A 24409-nucleotide genomic window follows, 5' to 3' on the forward strand; every position below is an offset into this window, starting at 1 on the left:
TCTAATCTAGACTAGAGTTTATAATGTGCCATTTGGAATGGGTTTGCGACTTGATTTGCCATCCTGAGAGGAAATGGAGGGGACATGAGGTGCCTAAGTAACATTTTTTGAACATTTCTTTTAAAATATTTTCAAATCTAGACTATAGTTCATGAATCCCCTGAGATCCATCAAACATAAGCAATGGAGAAGCAGACTCTGCTCTACAAAAATTGTGGCAGGCTGGGAAATGCCCAGCTCCATTGGGCAAGATTGCAGGCTGTGGTCTCATATCTCACATGTGAAATTTCTGGAATCTATGAATGGGGACAGGAATCCTGGAATTGAGCCCTACCCACCAGTTTGAAAACTGCACAAAGTCTCCATGACTGTACAAATTGAGGCATCTGTCTTGGGTAATTATTCTGGGGTTTTTAAAAATGTGTTTATTGGATGTTAGTGTAATTGGTTTGGCCTTTATTTATTGCCCTTCCCTACTTGCTGGGAGGATACTTAAGAATCAACCACATTACTATGAGTCTGGAGTCACATATGCACCAGTCCAGGTAATGACAGCAGATTTCCTGTCCTTCAGGTAGCACAGTGGCTCAGCAGTTAGCACTGCTGCTTCACAGCACGAGGACCAGGGTTCAATTGTACCCTCGGGCAATTGTCTGTGTGGAGTTTGCACATTCTGCCCATGGCTGCATGGGTTTCCTCCCACAATCCAAAGATGTGCAAATTCAATGGATTGGCCATGGGAAATGCAGGGTTACAGGGAAAGGGTAGAGGTGCAGGTCTGCGTGGGATGTTCTTCAGGGAGTTGGTGTGGACCTGATGGGCCAAATGGCTTCCTTTCGCACTGTAGTGATTCTATGATTAAAAAACATTATTGAACCAGGTGAGTTTTAATGACAATTGACAACAGCTACAGAATCACCATTAAGCTGTTAATAATTCAGATTTTGGGATCTGTAATTTCAACCCATGTTGCCAGAACATTTACCTGGGGTTCTGGGATAATGTCCAATGACCAATGACCTTGCCATGATGCCACCTTCTCCTCCCCCTCCAGCAATATGACTATAAATGACATGTCTGAATTGTTCTTCAGCCAATGCTCTCAGTGACTGTAAGGAGTCAGACTGATAAACATCTGGTTAAACCTTAATTTTCAAGACTTTTGGTCTAAATTTTAGTGAAACTATTTGAGTGCAGCACGAAAAAACTCAAGTCATTTGACTTAATGTGCATACTGTGACACATAATGAAAATATCTAAAAACAATAACACAACAAAAATATTGCTCTGACTCTTCTGAAGATAAACCTGGATTTTGACATCTGGAAGGGCATACAAACATGTGCTAGGAACAGAAGTAGATCATCTGGCCCCTCAATCCTGCATTGCCCTTCAATATGATCATGTCTGTTCTCTTTGGGTTTTAAGTTCCACATTCCTGTCTGGCCTCTTGATTCCCTTGCCTAAGAAGAACTGGTCTCCCTTTGTTCTAGAAGGTCGAAGGACAAGAGTACAGGTCAATAACAGTGCTGAAGAAAAGTTAAATTATTTCATTTTCCAGGCCTTCTTTGACACTGAATCTGCATGTCACAGAGTAAACCAGGTGGGACAGCAGGATGTTTTTCTCAGCATTGAGGGCTTTATTGTGTAAAGGATGAAATTTTATTACTTTCATGAGACCTCCTGTGACTGCCAAGGATGCCTCTCCCATCTCTGTAAATTGCATTGTTCAAAATGCATCAGAAAAGATAGTAAGTAGACAGGGTGCTTAAGAAAGTGTTTGGTATGCTTCCCTTTACTGCCTTTGTCATGCTGAGGTTGCACCGGACGTTGGTGAGATCTCTTCTTGCATATTGTGAACAGTTCTGGTCACCCTGTTTAGTTTAGATTAGATTCTCAAAGTTTGTGAGAAGATTTGTAGCTCGGGTGCTCGTTGCTGTGGTTCTGTTCGCCGAGCTGGAAGTTTTTGTTGCAAACGTTTCGTCCCCTGTCTACTACTGCGACCACTAGGACTTATAACAGCACACACACCAACAGCCACTCTCAGACAACAACTCACCAAAACGAAGGACCCGATACCCAGCATGAGCAAAACTAATGTAGTGTACAAAATCCCATGCAAGGACTGCACAAAACACTATATAGGACAAACAGGAAGACAGCTAACGATCCGCATCCACGAATATCAACTAGCCACGAAAGAACATGACCAGCTATCCCTAGTAGCCACACACGCAGACAACAAGCAACATGAATTTGACTGGGACAACACTACCATTATAGGGCAAGCGAAACAAAGAACAGCCAGGGAATTCCTAGAAGCTTGGCATTCATCCACAAACTCCATCAACAAACACATCGACCTGGACCCAATATACCGACCACTACAGCGGACAGCTGAAACTGACAACCGGAAGCGGCAGGGACAGGCCACTATAAATGCCGGAGGAAACACCACAGAAGCGCTTCACAGGAAGGTCCCAAGCACTGAGGATGTCACCTAGACAGGGGACGAAACGTTTGCAACAAAAACTTCCAGCTCGGCGAACAGAACCACAGCAATTAGATTAGATTCCCTAAAGTATGGAAATAGGCCCTTTGGCCCAACAAGTCCACACCAACCCCCCCTGATGAGTGACCCATCCCCCCCATATTTACTCCTGATCAATGCACCTCACACTATGGGCAACTTAGCATGGCTAATTCACCTAACCTGCACATTTTTGGATTGTAGGAGGAAACCGGAGCATCCGGAGGAAACCCATACAGACACAGGGAGAATGTGTAAACTCCACACAGACAGTTTCCCGAGGCTGGAATCGAATATGAGTCCCTGGTGCTGTGAGGCAGCAGTGCTAACCACTGAGCCACTGTGCTGCCCCGATAAGAAAGATATTATTAAACTGGAGAAGGTTCTGAAAAGATTTACCATGATGTTGCCAGTAATGGAAGGCTTCAGTGATAAAAAACTGGGACCTTTTTTTACTGAAGGATAGGAGGTTGAAGGGTGACCTTATACAGGTTTATAAGATTTTGAGGGACATAGGTAAAGTGAAGAGTAAAGATTTTTTCCTTAGGGTGGGGGAATTCAAAACCAGAGGACATAGATTTAAGGTGAGAAGAGAAAGATTTAAAAATGATATATGGGGCAACTTTTCTTTACATACAGGGTGGTTCATATGTGGAATGAACTGCCAGAGGAATTGGTGGATGCGAGTACAGTTACAACATTTGAAAGACATTTGGATAATTACATGGATAGGAAAGGTTTAAATGGATACGGGCCAAATGCAAGCAAGTAGGACTAGTTTAGTTTGGGAATGTGATCGGTTTGGATTAGTTGGACCAAAGATCTGTTTCCATGCTGTATGACTCTATTAGTACTGCATTGCTATTTCAATCAAAGGCTACCCATTTTCACAGCTGGGTAATGTTAAAAATCAAGGCTCATGGTCTTATTGACATCATTGGAGTCCATAGAGACCTGATGAGATAGATTTGGAGGTTTCATTTTATTTCCTGTAGAGATAATGCTTCATAAATGAGGGAGCATGGTGACATGGTGGAACATAATGACTCACGATCATTACATTTCTGTAGTTACGGAATGCTTCTCATGTTAGCAAAAAACGGAATATATTTATATGGCGGTCAGGTGGTAAATGAGATTCGATGCAGAGAATTACAATGTTTCACATGGAGGCACAATATTTATGAAGGTATTATTACTCAAATAGAAAATTAAGTGCATGGAAAAAGAAAGAAATTTCAAGGACCTGATTAACACTTTGTTGAAGATGTCACAATAATGTTCTGTGGCATTGGGTAAAACAAAGCTATCTCGCCTCCTGACTTCCTGAAGCTTGATCATATCTACAGGGTGATTCAGGACTGTGATGAAATGCGCACCACTTGTTTGATGAGCACAGCTCCAACAATACTCAAGAGCTTTATCACAGTCCAGGACACGGCACCCTGCTTGATTGGTTCCCCATCCACCAACTTCAACATTCACTCCCTTCACTAATGACAAACAGTGCCAGCAATGTGTACCATTTGAAAAGCGCACTGCAACAACTCACCAAGGCTCCTTCAACAGCATTCTTCTAAGTTGTGATATCTATCACCTAGAAGGACAAGGGCAGGAAATGCATTGGAATTCAATTCATCTGGAGGATCCCTGAAGTTGCACTCCATCCTGACTTGTAACAATACCACTATCATTGTGTCTAAGTTCTGGAAAACCTCCCTGTACAACATTGTGGGTGTACTTGCATGTGGATTGCCACGTTTCAAGAAGGCAGCTCACTTCCATCATATCCAGGACAGTTAGGGACAGGCAATATACGGCAATGCTCACATTTCATGAAAATCTTCAAAATTTATAATTCATTGGTTCAACTGGATGTGAGACACCATGAACAACTTTGATTTCATCAAGACAAGAAATATACTGTGCAGATATTGAAAGGTGAGGGAAGACGTCAAGCAAAGTGTCTAAGGAAATAAATTAATTGAACAATGGAAAATTAAATAAACTATTGTCATTGAAAAAGAGGAAGTTGAGAGGAGATACTTTTGGATTTTAAAGAGGAAGTTTGAAGGATAATGTACACCATGGGACCATGTACACCGTAATTTGTTTGTAACAATAAAAAGAGATCCACAACTTATGCTTCAAGTATTTGTGATTAGTTCAACTTTCCCATGTTTTCCAGGTTTTATAATTTTTTGCACTGCAAGTTGTTGAAGATGATGTGAACTGTCAATAACATAGGGAAACTAGATATCTAGGTGTGTTGATGTACCTGCTTGGCCAATTAGCTTAAAGACTTATAAGTTAAAGGGCACAGAAGAGACAATAACTTAGAGGAAGTACATTTAATGCCCAATCTGGTACAGAAAGTGAAATAAAGCCAAGGAAAGAAATATTATCTATTGAGAGAGAGAGAGAGAAAACAGACAAAATTGTTCTCACAAGTTGACGCAGTATAGCACTTCCAACATTTTTATTTCTGCCTTTAATGACACATCCACTGTTACTTGAAGTTACTTTAACATTTACACCTGATAGCAGCCAGTGCTGATCACTTCACAGTTACTTTCACAGCAAACTATGGGTTATTATTTCAGTGAACAAGTGGTTCAACAAGTGAACAATGAATGAAGCAGGTCGCTTGGAGCAACTGTGGAAGCAGATTTAAATGAAAAATAGATTTCTTTCATAAAATAATATGATGGAATCCAGTGTCTGTGCATTTCGGGATATTTAATACGTTTACTGTGGTACACTTTATGAAGCACATTACAGGTAACCACAGAACTACTGCAACATAGAAGGCGATCATTTGGCTCATCGTGTATGCACAGCTCTCCAAATGAGCGTTTCACTTTGTTCCATTCCCCTGCCTTCTCTCTATAACCCTTCACATTATTCATTTCAGACAGCAATCTAATTTTCTTCTGAATATTTCAATCAAATCTGCCTCTATCATACTCTTAGGGATTGCATTCCAGACATTAACCACTCACTGCATGAAAAAAAGATTTCCTCATGTCAGTTTTATTTCTTTTATCAAATGCTTTCTGTTCTCAATCCCTCCACAAGTGGGAACCATTGTTCCCTATTCATTCTGTTCAGACTCCTGATAATTGTGAATGAACCAACGTTTCATACAAATTTGACGTAACTTCTTTATTCTTGTATGTTATGAGCCAAACAATACAGCCTAGGAGACTGCATACTTCAATAACTCATCTCTTAATCTGTCTTGTCGCCTCCAGTGACTTATGCCCATGGCACATCCAAGTCCCTCTGCACCGGCACCTGCTTTATTCTTTATGTTTTATTGTCTCTCTGTGTTCTTCCTACCTACCAAAATTAATGAATGCACATTTCTTCACATTTTGTGCCACCTATCCACCCATTCCATCATCTTTTCGTTATGCTTCTTATCTTGTACATGATCCTGCTCAAAATTCACAATGCAGCCTCCGTGTTTTTATTATCTGCAAACTTTGAAATTGCACCCTGTACATTAATGTCCATGTCATTGATATAAATCAAGAACAGCAAGGGTCCCAACACTGGCCCTGGGGATCTCCAGGAAACTCATTCCTCCTGCTCCAAATACATCCACTAACTCTTTATTTCTTGTCAGTAAATTACATATCTACTATTGGTGCTGCGCCTTTTAATTGATGAGCTATGAATTTATTCATAAGTCTGTCCACAATTTCTTTTGTTAACTCTTCAAAAAACTCCAGCAAGCTAATTAAACATGATTTCCTCTTAAGCGATCCATGCTGACAAACTTAAAAATCCACATTTGCCCAAGTAAACATTATTTTGTCCTGAAACATTATTTATGGGAGCTTTCTTCAGCATGGAGGTAAATTAACTGGCCCATTGCTGCAGGGCTTATCTTTGCACACTGATTTGATCAAGAGTGTGACATTTACAATTTTCCTAATGACTGTCTCCACAAGCTGGGTATAAGGAAGATTGAAAAATTATCGACAGTGCCTCTGCAACTCCCACTCCCATTTCCTTAAGTATCCTTGAAAGTACCTTATCTATTCCTAGTGCCTTCTTCATTTTAAATACACTCTATTTAATACCTCTTCCTTCTCAAATTTAAACTTTTCTCTTGTCTCAAGGCAAGTCTCTAGTATAGCCACACATTGTACTTCTACACGATAACCAGTGCTAATAACTTAGTTACCACAAATATGCATAGCATCCCTGTTTTAAAAGTTGCTTTTTTTCTCCTTATAACCCCAACTATTAAATTATTGTTCCTTATTCATGTGCCATCTATCTCTCCACATCTTCTGTGCACACCTCTGATATGATCTCTTGGCTCTGTCAAGTTAGAGACGAAAAGTGTGGTGCTTGAAAAGCACAGCAGATCAGGCAGCATCCGAGGAGCAGGAGAGTCAATGTTTCGGGCAGGAGCCCTTCATCAGGAATGTGGAGGGAGAAAAGGGGGGGGCTGAGAGATAAATAGGGGGATGGGGATGGGGGTGGGACTGGTGGGGAAGGTATCTGGGAAGGCGATAAGTAGGAGGTAATTGTAATAGGTTGGTGAGGAGGGTGAAGTAGATAGGTGGGAAGGAAGGTGGCTAGGTATGAGAATTCAAGAGGGTGGTGCTGAGTTGGAGGGTTGGATCTGGGATGAAATTGGGGGAGGGAAAATTTTGAAACTGGTGAAGTCAATGTGGATGCCATGTGGTTGGAGGGTCCTGAGGCAGAAGATGAGGCGTTTTTCCTCCAGTTGGTGGTGGCTTTGATTTGGCAATTGAGGCAGCCCCGGACTTTCTACTTACCTTCCTCTCAGCCCCACACCCTATTCATCTCTCCTCACCCTTCCCCCTCTACATTCCTGATGAGGGACTTCTGCCTGAGACGTCAACTCTCCTGCTCATTGGTTGCTGCCTGATCTGCTGTGCTTTTCCAGTGATTCGACTTTTCGACTCTGATTCTCCAGCATCTGCAGTCCTCACTTTCTCCTCCCTGCCAAGTTGGTTTTAACCCTTCGCAAGAGCACTAGTAAAACACTTGCAGGGAACTCAGTCCCAGCCAATCCAGTCTGCGCAGTTCCCATTTCTTATATAGCCTGTCCCAATGTCCCAAGAACCAAAAACCATTCTCCAATCACTCTTAATGTTACACACGCATCTGCTTTTTCTTCCTCTTTCTATACTGAGAAGTGGTATTGGAAGTAATCTGGAGATTTAGAACATAGAACAGTACAGCACAGAACAGGCCCTTCAGCCCACAATGTTGTGCCGACCACTGATCCTTATGTATGCACCCTCAAATTTCTGTGACCAGGAGTCTCTTAAATGTCCCCAATGACCCTACTTCCACAACTGCTGCTGGCAACGCATTCCATGCTCTCACAACTCTCTGTGCAAAGAACCCGCCTCTTACATCCCCTCTATACTTTCCTCCAACCAGCTTAAAACTATGACCCCTCGTGTTAGTCATTTTTGCCCTGGGAAATAGTCTCTGGCTATCTACTCTATCTATGCCTCTCATTATCTTGTATACCTCAATTAGGTCCCCTCTTCTCCTCCTTTTCTCCAATGAAAAACGTCCGAGGTCAGTCAACCTCTCTTCATAAGATAAGCCCTCCAGTCCATGCAGCATCCTGGTAAACCTCCTCTGAACCCGCACCAAAGCATCCACATCTTTCTTATAATAGGGCGACCAGAACTGGACAAGTGTTCCAAGTGTGGTCTAACCAAAGTTTTATAGAGCTGCAACAAGACCTCACGACTCTTAAACTCAATCCCCCTGTTAATGAAAGCCAAAACACCATATGCTTTCTTAACAACCCTGCCCACTTGGGTGGCCATTTTAAGGGATCTATGTACCTGCACCCCAAGATCCCTCTGTTCCTCCACACTGCCAAGAATCCTATCCTTAATCCTGTACTCAGCTTTCAAATTCGACCTTCCAAAATGCATCACCTCGCATTTATCCTGGTTGAATTCCATCTGCCACCTCTCAGCCCATCTTTGCATCCTGTCAATGTCCCGTTGCAGCCTACAACAGCCCTCTATACTGTCAACGACACCTCCAACCTTTGTGTCGTCTGCAAACTTGCTGACCCATCCTTCAATCCCCTCATCCAAGTCATTAATAAAAATTACAAACAATAGAGGCTGAAGGACAGAGCCCTGTGGAACACCACTCACCACAGACTTCCAGGCAGAATATTTTCCTTCTACTACCACTCGCTGTCTTCTGTTGGCCAGCCAATTCTGTATCCAGACAGCTAAGTTCCCCTGTATCCCATTCCTCCTGACCTTCTGAATGAGCCTACCATGGGGAACCTTATCAAATGCCTTGCTGAAGTCCAAATACACCACATCCACAGCTCGACCCTCATCAACGTTTCTAGTCACATCCTCAAAGAACTCGATAAGGTTTGTGAGGCATGACCTGCCCCTCACAAATCCGTGTTGACTGCATTTAATCAAACCATGCTCTTCCAGATGGTCATACATCCTATCCCTCAGAATCCTTTCTAACACCTTCCAGACGACAGACGTGAGACTAACTGGTCTGTAATTGCCAGGGATTTCCCTATTTCCTTTCTTGAAGAGAGGAATTACATTTGCCTCTCTCCAGTCCTTAGGTACGACTCCAGTGGAGAGCGAGGATGAAAAGATCTTTGCAAGTGGCGAAGTAATTGTATTTCTCGTTTCCCAAAGCAGCCGAGGACAAATCTGGTCCAGGCCTGGCGACTTGTCAATCTTAATGTTTGACAAAAGTTTCAGCACATCAGCTTCCTCTATCTCTATTCAGCTTCCTCTATCTCTATTTCTATTTTTGAGGTCCTGCTTGCTATCTAGCTCCCTAAATTCTGACTCCATAATTGCATACTTTTTCTGCCCATATTGTTTGTACCAATGTGGACCACAAATGATGGCTGTTTAATCTCCCCAATCAGGATGCAGTGAAATATCTGATCCTGGCATCTGGGAGGCAACACATCACTTTCAATGCATGCCTGCATCTGCAGAAATATCTTTCTATTCCTCAAATTATTGAATCACCTATTCCTATTGCTCTTCTGCCTTTGTTGTACCCCCTGGACAGCTGAGCCACCTGTGATGCTTCAAACGTGGCTCTAGGCTATAGTCCGCAGATGAGCTATCATTTTGACCAGTATTCAGAACAAAATGCTAGGTTAAGAATGGGGTGCATGCAAGGGATTTTTGCACTACCTGCCTGTTCTTTTTTGTTTGCTTGGTAGTCACCAATTCCCTTTCTCCCTCCACACTCTTAAGTATTGGGTGATCATCGCTTTCCATTTTGGGGAATATCTTTGCCTCATTTATGGCTCAGGCAAATTGATAGATTATGATTTTCCATTAATCAAGAACTCCATTATTATTGTATCATACGACTATTTGGAAGTTCTGGAGCACAAGTCTTCAGTACTATTGCTAGAATGTTGTCAGTGCCCATAGCCTTTGCAGTATCCAGTGTGTCCAACTGTTTCTTGATATCACACAGAGTGAATTGGTATCTGAAATGCTCAGCATCACTGGAGGAGGAGAGATTTGGTCATCCACTTGGCACTTCTGGCTACAGATTGCTGTGAATGCTTCAGCCGTTACTTTTTCATTGATGTGCTGGGCTCTTCCATCATTGAGGACAGGGATATTTGTGGAGCTTCCTCCTCCAGTGAGTTGTTTAATTGTGCATTATCATTCAAGACTAGATATGGCAGAACTGCAAAGTTTAAATCTGATCCGTTTGTTGAGGGATCACTTAGCTCTGTCTATCACTTGGTCCTTATGCTGTGTGGCATGCAAGTAGACCCGTTTGGTAGCTTCACAGGTTGATACCTGGTGCTGCTCCTGGTATGCCCTCCTGCACTCTCCATTGAACCAATGTTGAGCCCTGACTTAATGGTAATGGTTGAGTAGGGGATATGCCGGGACATAAGGTTGCATATCATATTGAAGTTCAGTTCTGCTGCTGTTGATGGCCCACAGCACCTCCTGGATGCTCAGTATTGAATTGCTAGATTTGTTCAAAATCTATTCCATTCAGTACACTGACAGTGCCACACAACATGACAAAGGTTGTTCTCAATGTGAAGGTGGGACTTTGTCTACACCAGGATTGTTCAGTGGTCACTCTTACAGATACTGGCATGGACAGATGCATCTGCAGCTGGCAGATGGATAAGGATGAGGTCAAGTATGTTTTTCCCTCTTGTTGGTTCCCTCACCACCTACCACAGATCCAGTCTAGTAGTTATTTCCTTGAGGACCTGACCAGCTCGATCAATAATGCTGCTGCTAGCCACTTTTGGTGGTGGACATTGAAATCTCCCACCCAGAGTATATTTTACACCCTTGCCACTCTCAGTGCTTCTTCCAAGCGTTGTTCAACATGGAGGAGAACTGATTCATCAACTGAGGGAGAACAGTATGTGGTAACCAGCAGGATGTTTCCTTGCCCATGTTTAATCTGCTGCCGTGAGACTTCATGAAACCCGGAGTCAATGTTGAGGACTCCCAGAGCAACTCCTTCCTGACTGTATACCATTGTGCTGCCACCTCTTTGCTGTATCTGCCATCCTGGCGGGACAGGAAATATCCAGAGATGGTGATGGTGTTGTCTGGGACATTGCCTGTAAGGTATGATTCCATGAGCATGACTATGTCAGGCTGTTGCTTGACTAGTCCGCGAGAGCGCTCTCCCAATTTTGGCACAGGCCCCCAGGTATTAATAAGGAGGATTTTGCAGTGTTGACAGGGCTGTTTCTGCCGTTGTTGTTTCCGATACTTAGGTTGATGCCAGATGATTGATCCAGTTCAATTTTTTTGAGATTTGATAGAGATTGATACAATTGGATGGCTTGCTGGGCCAATCTCAGAGGGTAATTGAGAGTCAACTACATTATTGAGAGTCACATTTTGGTCAGACCAGGTAAGGATGGTAGATTTCCTTCCCTGAAGGTCATTAGTGAATCAGATGGGCTTTTGCGACAATCGACAATGGTTTCATAGTCATCAGTAGATTCTTAATTGCAGTAGATTCTCAATTCAAACATCACCATCTACCATGGTAGGATTTGAACCCAGGTCCCCCGGAACATTAGTTGAGTTTCTGGATTAATAATCTAATGATGATAATACTCAGCCATTGTCTCCTCTTCTTTACCAACTGAAACTTTGACCAACAAGTTGTTAACATACAAACAGGTTACCCTACTTTGTTCTATGCTTCGACCCTGTGTCTCCAAATCCAAAAGCTGGTCATCACTTTTTTCTGTGTCAAGCCATTTGGTTTTCAATTGATCTTGGCTGTGTTTCTTCCCACTTGAGAAGTAAATCACATGGGTCTGTCCCTGGGCAAAGGTTTAGTATGACCAAGACCCCTTGATCTGGGACATTTGTTATCGAAAAGACCAGACCCCCTCAAGATATATAAAGAAGGTAGCTTAGACTGTGTCTATCTTTTTCTTATTTTAAAACTAAAAGGGAGGTACTGTGTTCCTGATGCAATTCAATTGGTCAAAATGCTCGACCTTAAGAAAAACACTATTTATTCAAACATTACAGTAAAATACATCAAAAGAAAGTGGAACTTAGAATAACTTAACTCTGTTGGGGAAAACTTAACAGAGTAATAAATACAGCAGCTATTACTAAGTGACTGTTCCAATCTAGTAATATCCCATAAACACACCCTTGGCAAAAGACAAATTCAGAAAATAGACTGTTTCACATGCAGTTATAGAGTCATAGAGATGCACAGCACAGAAAGAGACCCTTCGATCCAACCGTCCATGCCAACCAGATAACCCAACCCAATCTAGTCCCACCTGCTAGCACCCGGCCCATATCCCCCCAAATCCTTCCTATTCATATACCCATCTTAAATGTTGCAATTGTACCAGCCTCCATCACTTCCTCTGGCAGCTCATTCCATAAACGTACCACCCTCTGTGTGAAAAAGTTGCCCCTTAGATCTCTTTTATATCTTTCCCCTCTCACCCTAAACCTATGCCCTCTAGTTCTGGACTCCCCGACCCCAGGGAAAAGACTTTGTCTATTTACCCTATCCATACCCCTCATAATTTTGTAAACCTCCATAAGATCACCCCTCAGCCTCTGACGCTCCAGGGAAAACAGCCCCAGCCTGTTCAGCCTCTCCCTATAGCTCAAATCCTCCAACCCTGGCAACATCCTTGTAAATCTTTTCTGAACCCTTTCAAGTTTCACAACATCTTTTCAGTTGCCCAATCCAGAAAAAAAAACATCAAAAGACAATTCTGAGAGAGAATGTAACAGTCTGGAGGGATTCATTGCCTTCCAGCCTGCTGAGACTCAGCAACAACTGCCAAAAGCTAACTGAAAATCTTGGATCTGTGACAGTCTGATCACACTCATTCAGGTTGCTTATATTGTTCAAATTTATAGAAAGACAAGGACTCACAAATTGCTTATTTTCTCATAGACTGCTCGACACCTGTCGCCAGTCTCTCTCTCTAAAAGAAACCAGGGTAAAACACACTTCTTAAAGCCAAAGCGTCATCACACATTCAGTATCATCTTAAATTAAAGGGGACACTTTTAAATATTAACAGTTTTAAAAAGGTCAAGCTTCAGAACACTCTATAAACACTTCTGCTTCTCCACCTCCCTCTCCTGTACAACACACATCACAACAAACTTTGGGTCATTAAACTCTCTTGATTCAGAACCAGTTCTTTATGATCGGAAAGTTATGCATGTTATTTCTTACGTAGAAAATGAGAGATAAGGAAACCAGGAAATTACAGACCAATTATCTGTTGTCAGCAAATTATGAGAGATTTGCAATTAAGGATAGGGTGATTGAGCATTTTGAACATTTCCAGCTGATTAGAGAGACACAGCATGGATTTGTAAAGAGTAAATCATGCTTAATGAATCTCATTAATGTTTTTGAAAAAAAGAAATAAAGTAGTGGACAGGGGATTGTCTCTTCATTCTCTGGTTACTTGCCAAAATGCAGGCTTGATTCAAAGTACCACATTTTCCACACGTGTACGGCATGGAGACAGCCCAGCCAGAAATGGGTACCAATCACTGTGCTGCTAACATCAATCAAACTGCACTGGGTGCGCTACCATCTGAATCATCTGCCCCAAACACCCCTCCCCGTCCCGCCAACAAGGAGTCCAAGTTATTGTGACAATGTATACTTTTGCATGCATGCAATACCTGGAGCTGTGGACGGTGATGGTAGAGGTTTCATTTACTTTCCACCACATGGCTTACCAGGAATCTCTGTAACACTTACTGCCTGTCATTCATATATTTACAAGTTGGCAGTCGATCTGCTTGGCCACATTTCGAAACTACCTTCCAAAATCATCAAATCCTGGAATGGAAGTTTCTTGCACAGAGGAGGACATGACATACTGCATTACATGACTTCTACAGTGAAATCTCTATGGATGTTATTTTTAGAGTCATCCAATATAGAAAGAGGCCCTTCGACCCATGTCTATGCTGACCACCAATACCAAACTACACTTAATCCCATTTATCTGCAGCTTATTTGGCATTTTAAGTGCTCATCCAGATGCTTTTTAAAAGTTGCAAGAGTACTTGTCTCTACTGCTTTCTCAGGTACCACAATCCACATATATTATATATATATATATATATATACACACACCAGCCACTGGATGAAAAAATATCTTTACTTAGATCTCCTCTAAACCACTTACACCTCACCTTAAATTTATGCCCTCTGGTCTTAGACATGTCTAGGGAAGAAATTATCATGATCTACTCTGTTCCTGCCTCTCATAATTCTGTATACCTCAATGAGATCAATTTATGAACCTCAGCTTCCCCTGATCCAAAGAAAACAAATCAACCTATCCAGTCTCTCCTCATAACTCAATTTCCCATCCCAGGAAATCTTTGTTGCACCCTGCAACAATGCAACAAAATCCTTCCAACAGTGTGGTGGCCAAAACTGCACACAGCATTCCATCTGTGGCCTAACCAATGTTTTATAAATTTGTAACAAGACTTCCTTGCTCCAATATTCTGATATTCTATACCTGGGCTAACTGAAGGCAAATATCCCATATGCCCTCTTCACCACTCTGACTATCTGTACCTTCAGGGATTTATGGACTTGTACGCCAAGATCCCTTTGTTCCTCAATACTCTGTAGGGGCCATTGTGTGCATTGTGTACATTGTGTCTATTCTTCCTTTATTAGACCTCCCAAATCACACATACCTGGATTAAATTCAGTCTGCCCTGTCCGATTCACCAGCTGATCAATATCAGACAGTAGCCTTGAGATCGTCATCCTATCAACAACACAATCCATTTTCATGTCATCTGCAAACTCACTAATCATATCCCTGACATTCACAGCAAGTCGTTAATGTACATAACAAGCAACAAGGATCCCAGCACTGATCCCTGTGGTAGTCACAGACTTCCAATTACAAAACAAGCCTCCACCATCACCCATTGCCTCATAATTGTAAGCCACATTTGGAACCAGTTTGCCCACTTGCCATATATCCCATGGGCTCTTATCTTTTGAACCATGATGGACCTTGTAAAGTCCATATAAACCACATAAATTAAATCATTCCATCAATCTATTCAGTCATCTTTTCAAAAAACTCAGTTAAATTTAACAGACATAATCTCCCTCTAATAAATCCATGCCCTAATCAATCCCTGCCTTTCCAAGTGTTGATTAATCCTGTCCTTCAGAATATTTTTCAATAATTTCCCTATCACTGATGTCAGACTAACTTCTTCAATAAAGGAATGACAATAGCTATCCTCCAGTCACCAGAGTCTTCACCTTTCGCCAATGAGATATTAATTATCTGCACCCTTGCTTCCCATAGCAGCTTGGCTTACATCTCATCAGGCCATGGGCCTTTATGCTGTTAAATATCTAATATCTCCTTATTAATCATAACAGGTTTTAGAACCTCACCACCCCAACTGACACTGCCAGCTTCAATGTCCTTTGCGACCACAGATGAGAAGTATTTATTTAAGAGTCCACCATTTCCACTAGCACAGATTGCCCCTTTGGTCTCTAATAGGTCCCACTCTTTCCCTGGTAATCCTCTTACTCTTAATATAAAAAAAGATTTTGGGTTCCCTTGACCACAACTACCAAAGGTACTTCATGGCCCCTCCTAATTTCCTTTTTAAGCAACCTCCCAACTTCTCTATACTTTTGAAAGGCCTTCAGAATTTATAATGCACTGTACCTGACATATATTTCCTCTTTTTCTTCATCAAACCCTTGATATCCCTTGACATCCAGGGTTTCCTGGACTTGCTGCCCAAGCCCTTAAGAGGAACACACTGTCCTGAATTCTCACTATGCTACCATTAAAAGACTCACACTTTCCAAATAGAGACTTACCTGCAAGTAGCTGCTCCCAGTCTCCCTTTGCCAGATTCTGTCTCAGGATATTGAAAGTGGCTTTTGGGCACTTCTGCACTATACCATCCATTCCCATTATGATTTTGAAATATACAGAGTTATTGTCACTATTCGCAAAATTTTGGCCTTCCTCATGACGACAAAGATGGTTTCCTTTATCAAGAATGCAATGCCCTCACCTCTCTTACGTCCCCCCGCCCAATCATGCCTGAAACTTCTATCTCCTGGAATGTTGAGCTGCCAGCCCTGTTCTTCCTTCAACCATGTCTCAGTGTCTGCAATAAGATCATATTCCAAATGTCGATCAATGCTCTAAGTTCATTCTTCTCCTTGTATTCAAATAAGAACAATTTACCTTTCTAGACCAGCCATGTACGTTATCCGGCCCTTGTCTTCTCCACTCAATGGACTATCTTAACATTCTTCTATATCTGAACGGGCCTTGCTCCTGACTTTACATCTGGTCTGGGACACTCATACGGCTTCTTATGAAAGTCCTATTAAGGGAGTGTTTGCTAAAGGTAAAGCTCATAGAATTGAAGGCAAATCATTTATTTAGTTAGAAAATGGGCTTACTGGCAGGACACAGAGGACAGGGATAACAGATAAGCATTCGAAGGATAGAGTTTTCCATGTTGAAGTTGGTGAATGTGTTTCATAGCATCATTTTCACCATGACTGTGGTGAGCTATCTCCTGTAACTACACTTTCTCACCTCATTATACATGTGACAGAGATGTTTAGATATCAGGTTCCTGACTTCCTATGTAGAGAAGATAGTTGAGCTGGTCAGACAAGACCAAGACCCCTCATGTGCTATGTGGAGACAACAATGGGCAAAAAACTTGATAAGTTCCATTGTGTTATTCTCTTCTCCAATTACCACTGGTGCTTCCTTATTGTTGTTCTGCATGAGGCTTTATCTTTCTTCAACTACAGTCTCTTCTCTTGGCATGTAATTTATGACACTCAAGGAACCTCAGCATGCAAGAGGACATGGCCTGACTCCTCAGCAATAGACAGCTTTTCTCGATATTGAAGGTCTGATTTTTTGGACTCTCTCTTAAGTCACCTCACCTGCCATTATTCTCACCACCTCAGAAGGACTAGCAAGGATTAACATTGCTTGAGTTTTAGTGGTTCAGTGCTCAAAAAGGACAATCAAACACAGAGGGAGAACTTCAGCCAACTGAATGGGAGACTGGTGCCAACTCAACCTGTGCCATGAATTGTCATTCTGAAACAGATTGAGTGAAAAAGACTTATTAAGTATTATTTCTTTTTTACTACTGTGATAAATGTAATACAGTCTGTAAAATGTGGGAAAATATTTTTGTACTTGAAATGGTTCTTCTAAATGTTTAGATTGACTCTTTCATACTCTATAGTTGTATTTGATTTAGATACAAACTAAACTTAAGGAGAACCCCAAAGTCTATTGAACAGAGGAGAGCCAAAGAGACTTGAGAATACATACATGATTAAACAATCATGAGCAGGTATTAAAATAATTCAAAAGCTTAATGAAATGCGAGATTTTATATCGAGAGGACAGGAGTGAGAAAGGCAAAGTGTCCTGCACAAGCTGTATAACAGCTGGCCAGACCACATGTGGGATATTGGGGACTCCAATTTGTGAATGTCAGAGAGCAAAAGAGATGTACAGCATGGAAACAGACCCTTCGGTCCAACCTGTCCATGCTGACCAGATATCCCAAACCAACCTTGTCCCACCTGCTAGCACCCGGCCCATATCCCTCCAAACCCTTCCTATTCATATATCCATCTAAATGCCTCTTAAATGTTGAAATTGTACCAGCCTCCATCACTTCCTCTAGCAGCTCATTCCATACACGTGCCACCCTCTGCTTGAAAAAGTTGCCCATTAGGTCTCTATTATATCTTTCCCCTCTCATCCTAAACCTATGCCCTCTAATTCTGGACTCCCCCACCCAAGGGAAAAGATTAGATTAGATTAGATTAGATTACATTACAGTGTGGAAACAGGCCCTTCGGCCCAACAAGTCCACACCGACCCGCCGAAGCGAACCCACCCATACCCCTACCCCTACATTTACCCCTTACCTAACACTACGGGCAATTTAGCATGGCCAATTCACCTGGCCCTGCACATCTTTGGACTGTGGGAGGAAACCGGAGCACCCGGAGGAAACCCACGCAGACACGGGGAGAACGTGCAAACTCCACACAGTCAGTCGCCTGAGGCGGGAATTGAACCCGGGTCTCTGGCGCTGCGAGGCAACAGTGCTAACCACTGTGCCACCGTGCCGCCCAGATATTGCCTACTTACCCTACCCATCCCCCTCATGATTTTATAAACCTCTATAAGGTCACCCCTCAGCCTCCGACGCTCTAGAGAAAACAGCCCCAGCCTGTTCAGCCTCTTCTTATAGCTCAAATCCTCCAAGCCTGGCAACATCCTTGTAAATCTATTCTGAACCGTCTCAAGTTTCACAACATCTTTCTGACAGAAAGGAGACCAGAATTGCATGCAATATTCCAACAGGAGCCTAACCAATGTCCTGTACAGCCACAACATGACCTCCCAACTCCTGTACTCAAATACTCTGACCAATAAAAGAAAGCATACCAAATGCCTTCTTCACTATCCTATCTACCTACTTTCAAGGAGCTATGAACCTGCACTCCAAGGTCTGTCTCTTTGTTCAGCAACACTCCCTAGGACCTTACCATTAAGTGTCTAAGTCCTGCTAAGATTTGTTTTCCCAAAATGAAGCACCTCGCATTTATCGGAATTAAACTCCATCTGCCATTTCTCAGCCCATTGGCCCATCTGATCAAGATCTCCTTGTAATCTGAGGTAACCTTCTTCACTGTCCACTACACCTCCAATTTTGGTGTCATTTGCAAACTTACTAACTATACCTTTTATGCTTACATCCAAATCATTTGTATAAATGATGAAAAGTAATGGACCCAGCACCGATCCTTGTGGCACTCCACTGATCACAGGCCTCCAGTCTGAAAAACAACCTTCCACCACCACCTTCTACCCTTGAGCCCGTTCTGTATCCAGATGGCTAGTTTTCCCTGTATTCCGTGAGATCTAACCTTGCTAACCAGTCTCCCATGGGGAACCTTGTCGAACGCTTTACCTAAGTCCATATAGATCACATCTACCGCTCTGCCCTCATCAATCCTCTTTGTTAATTCTTCAAAAAACTCAATCAAGTTTGAGAGACATGATTTCCCATGCATAAAGCCAGGTTGACTATTGCTAATCAGTCCTTGCCTTTCCAAATACACGTACATCCTATCCTTCAGAATTCCCTCCAACAACTTGCCCAATTCATGAATGCTTGTACTTACGAATGCAATCTCATATGCGCTGTAAGTTTAAAGATCTGACATCAAAACATGTCCTGCATTTACGATTGGCTCCTTCACATTGTATTATTGTGTTCTGGCTTGCAGTGAATCGATTTGTGAACAGACTCCAGAACAGAACCCTTTTACAACCTAGAGACTGCCTATACTGTAAATAACTCTGGTCAACAATCCTTAGGACAAATAGTTTGGCCTTGACAGAGTAAATGTAATAGAATTATATCTGGACTTCAAGGGATATATTGTATAGGGAAACTATACAAGCTGGAGTGTTATTCCAAGTAATTCAGAAGGTTGTGAGGCAAATTGATCAAAGTTCTCAAACTATTTACAGGAAAGATGCTGTAGATAGATATTATTTACGTTCTTTGGATTGTCTAAACGTGGGACATAAATTAAAAATTAAAGCCCATCTCTTCAGGAATAGAATTAGGAAATTCATCTAAAGTGAATCAAGCTTGGAAATCTTTTCTTTGAGATCAATTGTCCATTTGAAATCTGATTGTAGGATTTTGTGAACTAAATTTACTTAACAACATTGAGAAAAAGCAGGCAAATGGAGTTGAGCTTCAGATCAGGAACAATCTTGTTAAATGGTAGAACATGTTTAATGGGCTAATTTCCTTCTTTGTCCTTAAATTTCATCCTAATTTCCCTTTCTTTGTCTTATTTTCATTGCAACTCTGTGAAATGCTTGTGTTTCTACATGAAAGGGAGCACATAAATGCAAATTGGTTTTGTGAAATGAAGAACACTGAATCTTCAAGGAATAAACTACATCTATTAAATTCAGATGAACTAAGTTATATTTGTTCACTCTTTAAGTAAATAATCCAAACAAACTCAAATCTTTTCCATTTATTTTAATACTAATGCATCCCAAAGGCCAAATTGTTTCCTATCAGTGACATTGTGGAATCAAACCATTTTATTCCCTCAATTGCATGGAGTTAATTCAAGCACTACAATTAATCTTGATCCATACATCGAAATCTTCCTCAATTATCTTTTTGAACACTCAAAATAGTGTTCTCATTCTCTGACTGGTTGAATGATTCAAGTAGTCATGTTACAAAGAATCCTGATTAAAACAGAAGGTTTCTTGGCAACAGGTATTGCATTTATCAGAAACCAGCTGTGCGAGGAAGAATCTGAACATTGTTGATAATTTAAAATGAATTCACTGACACAGAACATAAGTCAAATTCAGACAAAGCCTGACTTTGACAATTGTTCAGAACTAGTTGAATTCTGCATTCCAAGGGATCATAATGATACAGCAGTGTGCGCTGAAACAAAGTTGTGACCGCAACTTTTAAAAAAATTGTCATTGAGATTATAAACAGTGAGCGTTAAGCTGTACTGAATTTTGTTGTGTTAAAAATCAAATTGTTTAATGAAATATTTACATTCCCAGCAACAATAGCCCTCTCTAAAACATATAGCTTCCAATCCAAAACTAATCTTTTTGAAACGTTTACAAGAAATAAAATAGACTCAAATTACACAGTGCCCTTCCTGACCTTGCAACATTCCAATGCAATTTACAAGCTAATTAAGCGCTTTATAAGTGTAGCCACTGTTGCATTTGAATGATTAAATTTTACGCTCAGTTTCATGGAGAGAAAGCTGGGTCAAAAATGAATACCTGAGATTTGAATAAGGGGAATTATGAGGGCACAGCTAGCTAAGATCAACGGTAAATTAAATTGAGGGTTAGTCCAATAGAGGTGCAGTGGCCGACACATAAGAGGATGTTTCGGAATACACAGAATACATACATTCCAACAAGAAAGAAAAATTCAAAAATCCAAGAGCAGGACCCATCATCTGCAAATCAATGAAATTGTTAAGGTTAGAATTAAACTTAAGGAAAAACATACAATTATGCAGACATGGGTGCCAGGTCAGAAGATCAGACAGAATATAAAAGCAGCAAAGGTGAATAAAATACTAATAAGAAGGAAAAATATAGAGCTTGACAGAAAGCTGGCTAGAAATATAAAAATGGATAATAAGAGTTTCTATAGATATTTCAAATAGAAAAGAGTTAACAAACTGTGCACTGGTCCCATAGGAAGTAAGTGAACTGACCAAACATTTTGAATTACTTTTCATATAAAGGAAATAAGTATTCTCTCATAAATATCTGTAAATCAGGAAATCGAACGGAGGGAGGAACTCAAGAAAATTACAACCAGCAGAAAAGTCAAACTGATCAAGTCTTTGGAGCTGTAAGTCACCAATTTTCAGGTATTCATGGACTTTATCCAAGGGCTTTAAAAGAAATGGTTAGTGAAATGGTTGACCTGTTGCTTTAAATTTTCCAAATTTCTCTAGATTCGGAGAAGGTTCTATTAGATTAGAAAATAAAGCAAACATAGCTCTTTTATGCAAAATGGGAAGGGAGGTAGAAAGTTTGAAACTAAAGGGCAGCTATCTTAACATGTGACATGGAGAACATATTGAAGGTTATTATAAAATATGTTATAGCATTGCTCTTAGACAAGTTCGAGGTTATCAGGATGAATCAACATGGTTTTGTGAAAGGTAAGTCATGCTTAGCCACCTTATTGGTTAAGTGTGTATCCAATTTGCCAGCTCACCCTGGATTCCATGCGATCTAACCTTTCAAAGCAACCTACCACAGTGGTACGTGAGGATCTCAGAAGAAGTAACGTGCTGTGGATAAGGAGGAACCAATGGATACACTGTGCCTAGATTTAGAAAGTATTTGATAGTTACTTTAAAAGTTACTGTGCTTAGAAAAAAGAGCACATGGTCTAGTGGGCAGCAAAGTGCATGAATAGAAGGTTAGCTAGCTAACAGGAAGCATTGGAGGCATACGTAGGCGATTTTCTGGTAAGATGTAATATGTGGGTGTGTCACATGGATTGGTGCTGAGACTTTAAGTGTTTACAATTTATATAATTGACTTGGATTAAGGGACTGAAGGTATGGTTGCTAAATTTGCTGATGACACAAAGATAGGTGGGAAAATATGTTGCAAAGAGAACATAAAGGGGCTAGAAAGGGAGATAGACAGGTTAATTGAACGGGCAAAAAAATAGCAGATGGAGTACAATACGAGAAAATGTGAAATTGTCTGTTTTGGCAGGAAGAACAAAGAAGAAGCACATTATCTAAATGGTTAGAGATTGCAGAGTTTTGAGAGGCACACAGATCCGAGTACCTGATTTGTAAAAGCTTTCTATGTAGACAGTCTTTAGAAAAGTTAATAGAATGTTACTGTTTGCCATGAGGGGACTTGCGTAACCACCTGATTAAGGAGCGCACTTCGAAAGCTAGTGCTGTGTGGGATTTTTAACTTTGGTGTTGTGTGATTTTAAGCCCAGACCAACTCCAGCACCTCCAAGTCGTGGTCAATTAGGGAGATTATGCTTCAGCTATTCACGGGCACTGGTAAGACCACATTTGATTGTGCACATTATTGACCTCCTTATTTAAGGAAGGATGTAAATTTATCTGAAACAGTTCAGAGAAATCTTACTAAACCAATACCTGGAATCAGCAGGTTGTATAATGAGGCGAAGTTAGACTGATTAACCTTATATCACATAGGTATTTGAAGGGTAAGAGGCAATTTGTTTGAAATATATAAGATCTTCAAGTTCCACATGGTAGGCTGCTCTGGAAGGTTAGATCGCATGGAATCCAGGGTGAACTGGCAAATTGGATATACAATTGGCCTGATGGTAGGAAGCAGAGGGTAATAGTAGAAGGATTCTTGCCAGACTGGAGGCCTGTGACTAGTGGTGTACCTCATGGGTCGATGCTGGGCCCATTGTTATTTATTATCTATATCAATGATTTGGATGAGAATGGACAAGGCATGATTAGTAACTTTGCAGATGACAGTGAAATAGGTAGTATCATAGACATTGAGGAAGGTTATCAGAAACAGCAGCAGGGGAAATGGCCAAGAAGTAACAAATGGAGTTTAATGTAGATAAGTGTGAGGTTTTCTTCTTGGAAAGTCAAATCATGGTAGGCCCTTGATGAGTGCAGTGAAACAGAGGAACCATGGAGTTCAGGTGCATGATTCTCTGAAAGTAGAGTCACAGGTAGACAGGGCAGTGAAGAAGGTTTTTGGCACACTGGCTTTCATCAGTCAGAGCACTGAGTATAGAACTTGGGAAGTTCAATCATAGAACCATAGAATCCCTACAGTGTGGAAACAGGCCATTTGGTCCAACAAGTCCACGTCAACCCTTCGAAGAGTAACCCACCCAGACCCATTCCCCTACCCTGTTACTCTATATTTACTCATGACTAATGCACCTAACCTACACACCTCTGAACATTATGGGCAATTCAGCAAGGCCAATTCACCTGACTTGCACATCGTTGGATTGTGGGAAGGAAACCAGAGCACCTGGAGGAAACCCATGCAGTCATGGGGAGAATGTACAAACTCCACACAGTCGCCTGAGACTGGAATTGAACTGTGAGGCAGCAGTGCTAACCATTGACCTATTATGCCATTCAATGTTGCAATTGTACAGTACGCTGGTGGGGCCGCACTTGGAGCATTGTGTTCAGTTTTGGTCACCTTGCTCAAGGAACAATGTTATTAAATTGGAAAGAGTGCAGAAGAAAGTTACCAGGATGTTGCTAGGACTCAAGGGGCTAAGTTATAGGGAAAGGTTGGACAAGTTGGGACTCTTTAAAGTGTAGGACACTGAGGGAGGAATCTTATCAAAATGTTTAAGATCATAAGAGGCATGGACAGAGTGAATGCACTCAGTCGTTTTCCCAGGGTTGGGGAATTTAAGACCAGAGGGCATCAGTTTAAGATTAGAGGGGAAGAAAAAAAGGGAATTGAGGGGTGACTTCTTTACACAGAGGATGGTACGCATATGGAATGAGCTATGAGCGGAAGTGGTTGAGGCAGGTACATTAACAACATTTAAAAGGCATTTGGAAAGATCCATGGATAGGAAAGGTTTAGAAGGATATGGGCCAAGTGCAGGGAAATGGGGTTAGCGTGGATGGTAACTTTTAGTTGGCATAGACCAATTTGGGGTGAAGGGCCTGTCTCCATGCTGTGGG

General features: G+C 41.4%; 1 protein-coding gene across 11 annotated transcripts in view; it reads right to left on the reverse strand.

Moving 5' to 3' along the window:
* dlgap1a (discs, large (Drosophila) homolog-associated protein 1a) overlaps positions 1-24409 on the reverse strand; it is a 770519-nt gene that overhangs the window by 130980 nt on the left and 615130 nt on the right. The gene's annotated exons all lie outside the window — the stretch shown is intronic.

The sequence above is a fragment of the Chiloscyllium plagiosum genome, unplaced genomic scaffold (genome assembly GCF_037043375.1).
Source record: "Chiloscyllium plagiosum isolate Xiang-an unplaced genomic scaffold, Cpla_swu_hap1 HiC_scaffold_4, whole genome shotgun sequence".
NCBI lineage: Eukaryota > Metazoa > Chordata > Chondrichthyes > Orectolobiformes > Hemiscylliidae > Chiloscyllium > Chiloscyllium plagiosum.